Source organism: Anabrus simplex, chromosome 10 (assembly GCF_040414725.1).
Source record: "Anabrus simplex isolate iqAnaSimp1 chromosome 10, ASM4041472v1, whole genome shotgun sequence".
Taxonomy (NCBI): domain Eukaryota; kingdom Metazoa; phylum Arthropoda; class Insecta; order Orthoptera; family Tettigoniidae; genus Anabrus; species Anabrus simplex.
Window position 1 is genome coordinate 51,381,196 of NC_090274.1, and position 13,622 is coordinate 51,394,817.

Here is a 13,622-nt window from a genome sequence, read left to right on the forward strand (position 1 = left end):
AGCAAGCATGGCAGAATAACAAGCTAATTGTTCTCACAGCAATGTTATTTCAGATCAAAGAATCTTTTAGTTACTAACCACAGCAAAAAGTGACAAAGATGATTTTAATGAATTATTGACAGAGTGATACAGAGTGTGCTGAAAATATTATAAATGAGAAAGGAACAGACCCTCCTAAACAAAAAGCTAATTCATCACTATTTTCACAGCAGACAGATGACTTCTCCACCATACTTTCAAGTAACACAGAGTCAAATACTGTTTGATGACAACCCCAAAATCATTGTTTTTTTTAAACTATTCTGCCAGTGGAGTTGGTGGTTGATGAAACAAAGCAGTATCACAAACAGCTGGTGAAAAACCTTGAGCTGTCACCACATTCCACATTTAGAAATTATTTTAAAGTATCAACTTACATATTTCTAAGGGGTTACATTTATTAGTTGACTACAGATTTTAAGAAATTTATTTTGGGCTCTTTACTTTATATAAAGATGCTGTACACATGGGCACGAAAGAGTAATTTTATTTTCTCTCAAAATAATATTTAACATAAGTATAGGATTTCCCATTTGCATTTAGATTTATAAAGAACAAACATTTATAAACATTTTAAGCTAATCATCCCATTGAAAAGTTAAAAAATTGGGGCTTCTACAATTTTTTACATACAAATACTTGTCAAATAATAATGCTTGTTTAAAGAGGCCTAATATCTAGGTCATCAGCCCCTAATGGAACAAAATTAGAAAATGTCATGAAAATTTAAAAGTACAAAGTCATCCACTGACCAGAATTCAAAACATGAAGAATGCATGGATGAATATGAATTTAAGACAATCAGTGGATCCACCTTCCTAGAAACTACCTGAAAACAATAGTATTACTGACAAAGGGACTGCTTCTAAAACATTCTTGGAACAGTGTCTAAAGGGGTCCAAAATCCACATCACCAGCCCCTCATTATGGTACTTATCACTAGTAAAGTAGAACCATGGTATTTGTCATGTTGCAGTACTAATCAAAAGCAGCATACTCACAGTGTTCCACACATACTAAAGTATCGTATGTCACACAGTTAACGCAGAGCTATGGTGTTTCTTACATAATGGCACCACTCATAGGCAATGCACACCCATGTTTCTCACATAGGTGTACTGATCACAGGCACCAATATTCCCACATTACATAGTGGGTACTAATCGCAGCCTACAGACCCACTGAAGCCACTCTGCTGCTACTAATCACAAACCTGTTGTGTAACTAAGTGGTACTCCTCACAAGTAAAGGCAACCTATGGTGTTCCCCATGTTATGGTACTAATCACAAGTAGTTTCATGGTTCTAATACAATCATTCCTTGATCACCCTTTTTAGTCACCTCTTACAACAAGCAAGGGATACCATGGGCATGTTCATCTTCATCCACCACCCACAAGGGGTGTGCATAGAAATGAAAACTCAGCACTTCAAAGGCTAATACAGTTCACCTATTACTACATTAAACCTTATCATTAAGCCTAATAAATATTTGCACCAATTCTCAAAATTGTCAGTTTATTTTTCCTACATGTTAAACAGTGTTATATAATTTGAGAAAATGTGTATCCTGTCCATTAGTTGAACAGGAAACATGAAAGTGACCACTAACACTAAAGGTGGCAAAACAGTAATAAGCAGCCCATGCTGGTTTAACAACTGTGGTACTGATTGACACAAAAATAATAATACCAGGTGACCACAATTAAACTGTATACAGCACAACAGTCTGAAATGATCATAGGGACCAGGCAAGTTGAGCATGCAGTTAAGGGCAACCCTAAAAATGGTTTTCCATGGTTTCACATTTTCATACCAGGCAAATGCTGAGGCTGTACCTTAATTAAGGCCACAGCAGCTTCCTTCCCACTCCTAGACCTTTCCTATCCCATCCCATCATCACCATAAGACCTACCTGTCTGCAACAAAGCAACTAGCAAAAAAAAAAAAAAAAAAAAAAAAAAAAGTCATAGGAATCTGAAATTTCATAGATATGCTAACTAAGCAATGCACTCACCAATTATGCCACAAAAATGATTAGTTCCCAGTCTTGCACCAGGCAAAAATATGGCACTGCAAGCAGTCAGAAAGTGCAATTTTTCATAACTCATGACATTAGAACGTTCTTCTGGTGGAATTCCATTGTCAGTTCCTTGGTTGTAGGAACAACCATTGCATTCAGCTTGCATGATTGGTGTAGTTTTACAAGCTCATTCCTCTTCGAGATGACAACCCCTCATGGGTCTGTTAGGTGCACCTTACAGGGACTTCTTTGTGCAACACAGGATTCCAGCTTTGCAAGAATGCAAGTGTGACCATACCACTATTTTCATTTGCTGCAAGAAACTGCATCAATGTCCAACTCGTTGGCTGAACGGTCAGCGTACTGGCCTTCGGTTCAGAGGGTCCCGGGTTCGATTCCCGGCCGGGTCGGGGATTTTAACCTTAATTGGTTAATTCCAATGGCACGGGGGGCTGGGTGTATGTGTTGTCTTCATCATCATTTCATCCTCATCACGACACGCAGGTCGCCTACAGGAGTCAAATAGAAAGACCTGCACCTGGCGAGCTGAACCCGTCCTGGGATATCCCGGTACTAAAAGCCATACGACATTTCATTTCATCTCCAGCCTCCAGATGCACAGTCTTCAATATCCCCTGACCTAAATACATGTGACTTCTGGTTGTGGGGATATCAGGGACACGTCCAGTCTCTGCCAGATCTAAAGGCTAGGCATACGAAGACGCGTCTCTCCGATTTCACCAGATATGCTGCAGGCAACTGTCGACCATGACATGTTTCGGATCCAGCATGTTGTTGAGTTGGGAGGCCATACCGAACAGTGTAACCATAAATCCTAAACATGCCATATCACCATTTTCATGAGTGATTTTTCCTTTTTCTGCAACCCTACCAGTCATTACAGCACCATATTGTGCATCTGGTTTAAGACATGGTACTAAATTTTTCTGGCATAATTCATGTGCACATTGCTTAGTTACCATATCTCCAAAATTTGACTCCTACGATCATTACAGCCCATGCTATGCTGCACTGAACACTGTCAGTTTAATAATGTTATTTGCTTTACATCCCACTAACTGTTCTTTTACAGTTTTTGGAGCCACCAAGGTGCCGGAATTTAGTCCCACAGAAGTTCCTTTACTTGCCAGTAAATCTATAAACACAAGGCTGACAAATTTGAGCATCTTCAAATATTGCCAGACTGAGCCAGGATGAAACCAGCCAAGTTGAGGTCAGAAGGCCAACACCTCAACCATCTGAACCACTCAGCCCAGCTATCATCAGTTTGTCTCAAACCTTTTGGGTGAAATTGAAACAGGTGATAGGGAGTCCACAACCAATTATATTGAGATAGAAAACCAATGATCAGAAATTCATATTTATTGTGTTATGGACATACACACCATGCACTACATAACAGTGTAACTGATAGCAATTGTTTAAAGTGACTACCATTAGCTTCAATGCATGCATGGCAACAGCACATGAAGTTCTGCCATACTCTCAAAGATCCCTGGTGTCTGTTGTACCACGAGATGGAGAACTTGGACCTGTTTATAAAGGGGTTTCATATACAGACTTGACACAGCCCCAGAGTAAAAAGTCCAGAAGTGTGAGATGCAGCCATCATGCTGGCCATGGGACATTAACATCAAAGTGGGCTGATTCACTGTCATGTTCAAACCACATCCTTTCATGGACAACAATGGGTACAGTCTCCTAGAACTGTGGCAGCACATCTTGCAGGAACACCAGGTAACATGAGCCAGACAAACAGGGAGGCAGAATGCAAGACCCTATTAGGTGATCTAGGACAATGCCCACCCATACATTGACAGAATCATTGCTGGTAGCCACCAATGTGGGTGTGTGGGGATTGTCCTCACTCCAGATGTGCCTGCATGTTAGACTGTTGAAAACATCACAGGTGAACAAGGCCTCATCCATGAACAATACAAACTGTACAAAGTTCAGCACTATAGCACTGCAGTGGATAATCCATTGACAGAAGTGAAGGCATGGCTCAAAGTCTGTTGGTCCCAGTGCTTGTACACATTCATGATAGGGGTGTAATACCTGTACCACCAGTACTCTCCACACTGTATCCTTCAAACTGCATTTCACAGGCAAGTTGACGGGCGTTTATTGCTGGGTAGTCTGCCGCACGATCCAGTACCATCTCGAAGTCTGGTGCTCAGACATGTCTTTGGCAGGAACCTTGGCCTGCTCTGCGACTCTCCCATAAGTTGGTATCCACAGAGATTAATTTCTTCCAATTAGGATGAGACCCATACTCATTTATCCTGCTGCACCAAACATTAAATGCACGTCTGCCAACTCTCATGACGAGTAACGTTCCATCTCTGACTACACGTAATGCACTGTACACAGTAACACCTCACCATGGACACATCACAAACCATCTGATGCAGTGGACAACCAACAGCAGATGTGCATGCAGCACAGGTTAACGCACCGGTGCGATGCATGCAGTCGTCACATAACAAACGTGCTAGAAGCACAGCTGTGTAACGTACAGCACATCTGTTTGGTGGTCGGGGGTGTACACTATTTTTCACCCGTTGCCTGTTCCAGTGTACAACAGACAGGCAGGATCTTTGAAACAGTGCAGCAGAACTGCTTGCACCATTGCAATACATGCATCAAGACTGGCAGTCGTCACTTTGAACAATTACATGAGCTACGTTGTTATGGTGTATGCCGTGTATGTTCATAACACAAATATGCTTTTCCAATCATTGGTTCCCCATCTCAATATAATCAGTTATGGACCCACTATCACCCATTTCAATTTGGCCCAAAAGGCTTGAGACACCCTGTATTGTACCACTTTAATTTGTGTAGAGGCAATATGGAACATTCTCGTCGTACTATACGATAGTTTGTGCTGTGAACAGTCATTAATTCAGAGTGTTGAATGATCTTGGCATTACAATTTTTAGAGTTTCCATGCAAGTACTAAAAATACCTTATTGGCAGTGAACCAGATGAACTTTATATCATGAAATAACATTAGAAATATTGAATTCATCCCTAACTGACCCATTACAAATGATTGTGTAGTCATTCTTAAAGCAGACATTAACATCAAGTTCCTTGGTCCAGTTTATTACAACACTAAATTCATAGGGCCGATTGCAGAAACGATGACTAGTTTTAAGCCTTAGACAATGTCTACCTAAACAACGTCTAAATCATTCACGATCTTGCATTGCATAAACAATGTTCAGTCGATGTTTAACTAGACATCCCTTAAAGTTTCAATTTTGGTTTGAAAATGGAGACAGAAGTATCTTTCGGGGAAGTGTAGCTTACGCTTTCATTATAGCGTTGTTACAGTAAGTGTAATTTACTCATAAATACAGTAGCTTCAACGAAGAGAAGATGAAGCAATAGTAATGTGTAACGGAGTGTGTTGTACGGGCCATATAGATGTATCGTGCATTCTGGAGATCGTAGATTCAAAACACATCATCGGCAGCCGTGAAGATTGTTTTCCATGGTTTCCCTGTTTTTACACCAGGCAAATACTAGGGCTGTTATTATGGCCACGGCTCTTCTTCCCCAGTCCTCTAAATGATAATCACCACCACTTGCCTTTTCCTATCTGATAGTTGCCAAAAACCTATGCGATTATATATATATAAAAATCCCATACAACCTACTTTTTAGTTTTCACCATTATGTGTGTACTTGGCAGTAAATATAAGTGAATCTCTCCCGGTTGATGTATGTGACAGCCCTCGGACGATCGGGACACGCAATTGTGATATGCATGTTGAAGTGATCTATAATTTGATGGAAATTACCCCATATATATAATAAAATATATCGATTGCCAAGAATTTATTCAAGTTGACAATTACCGGACTGTCACTTAGTCTCAAGAAACAAGTCTCTCGTAAAGCGAAACCTTATTTTATGATTATCTCCCCGTGCATGTCAAACAAATTGCTGTGATTTAACAGAGGCCGTCGGACTAACCTTTCTTCCCGAAATCGTCTCAACATGACAATACAAATTACATATTTCACGGTACATAACCTCTTATTGTGAATTCACTCATGTCATTTGACGTTAAACAGTGCTCTCGGCAGTGTTTAAACATGACCGGTTGAACATCAGTTTTAGACAGTGTCTAAGCGATAAATAACGTCTCTGCAACGCGGCAGCCATACTTAGGCATTGTTTAACCGTAGACATCGTCTAAATGTCGTTTCTGCAATCGGCCCATATAATCCAGTAATTTAATTTGTACAGATTCCAGATTTCACTGTTTCTTAAATAAGTATGAATTCATTCCTGCAAAAAATACTACAGGTAATTATGACAATTTTAAAACTACTTCAGTTTTGATTCTATTTTTACCAAGTTTAGGTACAGAAAAAAAAAAGACATTTGGAATGAAAAATTAAGAGAACGTAAAATTTCACGAATAAAAATAGGGAGAAAAGCAAAGGTCTTGAAATTATTGCCAGATAGATGCAACTACACAAATTAATCTCTTGAAAGAAATAGCCAACCAAACAGGTTTGAGAATCTTTGTAGGAAATACAAAATTTATTAGAAACATACACATTCCAAAATTTTTGAAGGCACATTGGTCAGATAGAGAAAGTAAAATTCAAATACCTGGAGGAATAATTCAAGAAAATGCTTTAGAAAAATCTGCTGAAGAAAGTTTACACAAGACTGAAAGTGCATCTGGCACCAGTAAGGAACGTTTACCTATAGATCTTAAAATAAGGCACTACAATTCAGTGGTCTTTATGCAAGTGAGGAGCCTCCGTGGCTCAGACGGCAGCACGTCGGCCTCTCACCGCTGGATACCGTGGTTCAAATCCCGGTCACTCCATGCGAGATTTGTGCTGGACAAAGCAGAGGCAGACAGGTTTTTGTCTGGGTACTCTGGTTTTCCCTGTCATCTTTCATTCCAGCAACACTCCATTCTCATTTCATTGCATCTATCAGTCATTAATACATCACTTTGGGAGTGGCAACCCCATCATACTAACAGCCTGTAAATGCTTCATTCATTACATCCCTGACCTGGTCAATGACTGGAAAACAGGTTGTAGGCTTTCATTTTCATTATGCAAGTGAATGTTTAGTTTTGAACTATAGTTTAAAAAAACTTGAAGTAATAAAAAGAACAAAATCTTAGGCCCAATGAAAACAAGAGAACAGTGGAAAAGTAAGGAAATATACCAGAATATAGAAAATATAATAGAAACAAGAAAAAAAGAGATCCTATTAGGTGTATGATATGAAAATTAGCCTTCCCAAGATTAAAGTGATGTCAGTCAGAAATCTAAAAATGTGAGGGTTATACCAAGATGGAACAGGTAGACAATTGTTAAACGGGGCCTAACAGCTAGGTCATCAGCCCCTTGTAAGGATACTAATCACTGGTAAAGTAGAACCCTGGTGTTCCTCCTATAATGGTACTAATCACAGGTAATGTAGACCCATGGTATGTCAGACAATGGCACCACTAACAGGTAACACAAACCTATGGTGTCACACAGAAGGGTACTACTCAGGCAACCCAGACCCATGGTATTCTTCACATCATGGGACTAATCACATATTCCCATAAAGTTCCTCATTTAGTGGAACTAATCACAGGCAATTTAGACCCACAGTATATCACACACCATGGTAATATCCACAGGCAACACAAACCCATGGTGTTCTTCACATAATGGTATTACTCTCAGGCAACACAGAGCCATGGTTTTCATCACAGTGGTACTTATCACCAGCACCAGTCAAACCTGTGGTTTTTCTCACAAAGTGGTGCCAACCACAGGCAACATTGTACTACTCTTAGCTAACACAGACCCATTTTGAACACAGTGGAATGCACACAATGACACTTACCACAAATAACACCAAGACCCATTGCATTTCTCGCACAATGGTACTGCTTCTATGCAACATAGACCCATCGTTTTCCTCGCAAGGTGGTTCTAGGCGCAAGTAACGTCGACCCATGGTGTTCCGCATGTAATGTTACCAATCACAAGTAATCACATGGTTCTAATATCCCTTGGTCACCCCTTTTAGTTGCCTCTTATGACAGGAAGGGGATACTGTGTGTGTATTGTTAGTCTGCATCCCCCACCCACAGGAGGTGGAACAGGTAGATCATTTCAAGTATTTAGGATGTGTGTTCTCCCAGGATGGTAGTATTGTAAGCAAGATTGAATCAAGATGCAGTAAATCTAATGCAGTTTAGCTTGCAGTTGCAATCAACAGTATTCTGTAAGAAGGAAGTCAGCTCCCAGACAAAACTATCTCTACATTGCTTTATTTTCAGACTAGCTTTGCTTTCAGGAGTAAAAGCTGGGTGGACTCAGGATATCTTATTCATAAGTTAGAAGTAACAGACATGAATGTAGTGAGAATGATTGCTGGTACAAACAGGTGGGAACAATGGCTGGTAGGGTACATGGAATGAGGAGATGATTGATAAGTTAGGAGTGAACTCTATTGAAGAAGCTGTACACAAACTGGCTTCAGTAGTGGGGTCATGAGATTAATGGAGAATAGGTTACCCAGGAGAAAAACTGACTCGTGGAGGGTAAGAGAAGTCGAGGGAGACCAAAACGACGATGGTTAGACGGTTTCTAATGAAAGATGTATAGAACTAAACGAAGACACAGAAGTAGTTATAAAGGATTGTGGTGGTGTGCAGTAAATTCATAGAGGCAGGCGTAATGAATATGTATGTATAGAATAGATTGACAAAATATATTCAAGTACCTTTGGGAGGAAAAGTCAACTAGTTGGATTCAAGACAGCAAGAAAGGTTTAGAGAAATAAAGAGAAAACTGTTGGAGATAATTTTTAAAAAATTATCTATTCCAAGAACTGAAAGATTTCAAGAAAGAATGAACAGTAAACCCAGTCGAAATTGGTCCGAGAAAAGAATAATGATGAAGGAATACTGGAAAGAACAGAAGAGGAAACAAAGGGTGCAGTGAAATTGACATGTGGTCCCTAGCAGACATCATAAAGAAGAAATACCTGTAGATGTATTGGTTCAAATTTTACAGTTTTCTCAGTAAGTACAACCTTGAGGACATCAAGATGTAAGGGGCACCATTACTAAACTACTGGTCACTTATGAACCTTTGGTGTGCCGAGTGGGACCACTGTGAGCTGGGGCATGCATACATACATTGAAAACCTCTATATTGATCTTGAGGCACCACCTCTATGCCCCACCCACTTAAATCAATTGAAGTATTTTATCTGCTTCTATGCCTTTGGGTGTGGCAAGCTCATTGTAACAATATCCTAAAGTATATGGATAAAGCAGATATGGTGCCTCAGAAAAGGTTAGGCCGTCCCCTGCTATAAGTGACGTGCAGCTCCTTGAGTGCTGGGGGAATATAATACCAATATAAATGGTCCGTTATTGGACATTATAAATTTTCCAGCTAACTCATTCTTGGTTGCCAGCGTTTCGTCCTTGTGTGCTAGGGTGGGCTCATCAGTTGGTACCTAGCACACCTACCAATACGCTGGCTAGTGCATACTGTGGAGGCCACTGCGCAGGCTACTTGCAGCCACCGGCGAAACGCTGGCAACCAAGAATGAGTTAGCTGGAAAATTTATAATGTCCAATAACGGACCATTTATATTGGATTATAAATTTACTCATTCGGGACAAATGTTTCAGATTCCCTATGGGAATCAACATATATATCATCTGATGGCCAAGCAGGCATCAATTTTTGGTAATGAGACAAAGTCTCTTAGTGCATTGGCACTGCCGGTGGCTGCAAATAGCCTACGCAGTGGCCTCCACAGTATGCACTAGCCAGCGTATTGGTAGGTGCAGCTCCATTACTAAACTACTGGTCACTTATGAACCTTTGGTGTGCCGAGTGGGACCACTGTGAGCTGGGGCATACATACATTGGTAGGTGTGCTAGGTACCAACTGATGAGCCCACCCTAGCACACAAGGGCGAAACGCTGGCAACCAAGAATGAGTTAGCTGGAAAATTTCTAGTGTCCAATAACGGACTATTTATATTGGTATTATAAATTTACTCATTCGGGACAAATGTTTCAGATTCCCTATGGGAATCAACATATATATCATGCTGGGGGAATTGTGAGAAGTGGGCAACCAGCACCAAACTACATCAAGATTGCGACAGTAAATGTCGCTGACACTGACAGGAAAGGCAGAAGAACTGGTTGACTTCATGAAAGAAAAAGATATAGCCATACTTGGACTGTGCGAGACCAAGAAGAGAGGTACAGGAGATATTCCTCTGAAAGAAGGATACAGGCTGTATTACAGCAGAGGACCTGAAGCAAAAAAATCCAAGAATATGTGGCATATACTAAATGTGTCAGGAATAGGATGATTGTGAAGAGATTCCAGTTTGAAAATGGCATGAAAGATCTATTTCAGTTGCACGCCCCACAAATGGGTTGCATTGATGAACATCTAGGACTTTTTAGAGGAAGTGGAGAGACAGACAAATGAAATCTAGAAGGCAAATTGTTGAATTTTTGCATGAGGAACCAAATGATTGTTGGTAACACCTGGTTTAGGAAGAGGAACAGTCCTAAGATTACAAGGTATGGTTGGGGAGACACAAACAAAGACCATGACTTATTATATTATCATAGGAAAATTGAAAGTGGGAAAGATTGAAAAACGCCCATTAAGAAGAGAGAAAAGAATTCAAGTATGGAAGTTGAAGGAGAAAAGCATAGAAGAATTTCAAAGGGAAATAATATCCTTGGTACCCAGGATGGAGATGGGGAATGTTGAAGATGAATGGAAAAGATTTAAGGAAGCATTGGCTGGATGTGCAGAAAAGGTATGCGGTGGAATGATAGGGTAAAGATTAAAGTGAAGGAAAAGGGAAGGACAATTGTGAAATCTTGGCACATTATTTTGAATAACTACTGAACTGCAAAGAACCTAAAGAAAGATTAGAATTCAGTCAACCACAAACAAAAGCTAAACCCTCAGACCCAGCAGACAAGAAACGTATGATGTAATCCAAAGTCTGAAAAACAATAAGGCTGCAGGGGAAGATTTGATTGTTGCAGAATTGTGGAAAGAAGCAGGCAGTCAAGCAAGACAGGAATTGACGAACATAATACAAGAAATCTGGCAAACGGAGAAAATCCCTGATTGGAAGAACACAGCGATACAACCACGGTGACAAAACAAATGTGAACAATTACAGAGGAATCTTTCTAGTAGCCGTTACACATAAAATACTGTCCAAATATCTTCATAATATAATTGAACCAATAACAGACAAACAAATTGGAGAATACCAAGGTGGGTTCAGAAAAGGCAGATCATGTGCAGAACAGGTTCTAAACCTGAAAACTATAATATGAGATAGGGTTAAAAAGAACAAAAACTGTCAGTTTTTTGAGACTTCAAAAAAAGCATACGATTCAGTAGACAATTTCGCAACTGAACATTTTAGAGGAATTTGGAATTGACACAATCAGTCAATATAATTAGCCAAACTGATCAAAACGAAGTCCAGAGTGAAATTTATGGGAGAGATCTTGGATGAATTTGAAATTAAAACTGGTGTCAGGCAGGGAGATGGGCTTTCCCCGATTCTTTTCAATATCATCCTGGAAAAGGTAATAAGAGTATGGGAAGAAAGACTTAAAGAAAGGGGACTTCTTCATGAGAAGATTAGGTTCAAAGCACAAAGGGGTTGGTGTAAACTGTTTGGCCTCTGCTGATGACATAGCAATCCACTCTGGAAGTATAAAGACTGCCGTAAAGCAGATCGACCTTCTGAAAGAAATAGCACGAAAAGTTGGACTTGCGGTATCTTTTGAGAAGACTAAATTCTTGTCATATTAGGGATTCACCTACAGTGCTAAAAACAGATGAGAAAATCAACAAGGTTAATAAATTTAAATACCTAGGTGAAATAATTCAGGTTGATTGACTGTAGGGAAGCAAACAGATCAAGAGCAAGAAAACTGGAACTGGCATACCAACTCACTAAAAACTTGCAATAAGAAGAATCTCTCAAGGAAAACTAAAATCAAGCACTACAATGCAGTAATCAAACTAGAGAGTCTGAATGCCACAGAATGCATGTTCTCTATGAAAAATGGTGAAATAGAAGAGAGAGAGAAAAAAGAAAGGAAAATATTGAGGAAAATTTAGGGACCATTGAAAACAAAGGAATGAGAGTTTAGACATAGGAGGAATCAAGTTCTATACAAGGATGAAGAAAATGAAAGGCTGTTAGTCAAGAAGAGGAGAATTACATATTTTGGAAAATACTATATAATCCCAAATACCGCCCACACTTTTTTTTCCCCCAAAATACTCGTTCTAAATCTTGGGCGTGGGCCGTATTCAAGCCGTTCATTCTCGTAAATATTTACTACGTTTACGTGGAGCATTGAAAGATTTTAATATGGTTACCATACTCAATATATCACATGTAAACAGGAATTCAGGTCTTCTTGTGTTTTAGTTGCGTTCTAGAAAACAAGATTGATTTTTTCTCAATGTGGTTAGTGGCATGTAAACGCGAAATATAAGGTAATGAAATATGGTAAATTAAAGAATACGGTAAACATGAAAGCTGCTGCTGATCGATAGTCATTTGTTTCACAAGTGTTGCTGGCATGTCGGGTGCACGAATAGCTGAACTCGCAAAAATATCGTACTTTGCGAGAGTCGAGACTGTTGGTTACAGAAGTCTACGTCACTCAAATTTGAATTCCCTGTCTGGACCGTGAAAGAGCTGTCTCGATAGTAAGCAATGGATTCAAAATGGCGTCTGCGGTCATTTACTGCGTGTGGTGAGAAACGCAAAGTTGTACGCAAAGCTGAAGTATACGGAAATCATACAGTTGGCAGAAAGTACAATATTGATGAATCGTGTATTCGTGATTGGCGGAAGAAGGAAAAACTTCTAAAACGTAACGGCGATCGCAGAGCATTCCGCAGGTGGAGTGCAGTGTTTACGGAAATTGAAGAAAGACTCCCTAAATTTGTGATAGATAAACGCGAGTTAGGATATGGTGTTTCTAGCGAAATGTGCGAATTGAAAGCACGAGATCTCAAAAAAACTCAAAACACAGGGTTTTACTGCAAGCTGCGGATGGATCCGAAACTTTTATTGGAGAAAGGGATTGTGCATTCGGAGATGTACGTCTGTTTCACGTCTCCCTGGGGCATATGAAAAAATTAATGGTCTTTCAGCGTCACATTCGTTTGAGGAAGCAAAATTCTTGTTTGCTGTCGCAAATTGGGAATGCTGACCAGACACCTGTCTATTTTGACATGCCGTTGGAAAATAAAATGAATATGAAGGGTTCTAAAATTGTAACCATCAGAACAGGTGGTAACAAAAAGCAACGATGCATGGTAATGTTGTATTAGTGGATGGAACCAAACTCCCTCCATATGTGGTTCTGAAAAGGAAAACTCTTCCAAAAGGAAACTTGCCGTCCGGTGTTATTGTTAGAACACTAGTTCGGCTGGATGGACAGTGCGTTTGTTGA

General features: G+C 39.8%; 1 long non-coding RNA gene across 1 annotated transcript in view; it reads right to left on the reverse strand.

Moving 5' to 3' along the window:
• Positions 1-13,622, reverse strand: part of LOC136881754 (uncharacterized) — a 55,290-nt gene that overhangs the window by 1,624 nt on the left and 40,044 nt on the right. The gene's annotated exons all lie outside the window — the stretch shown is intronic.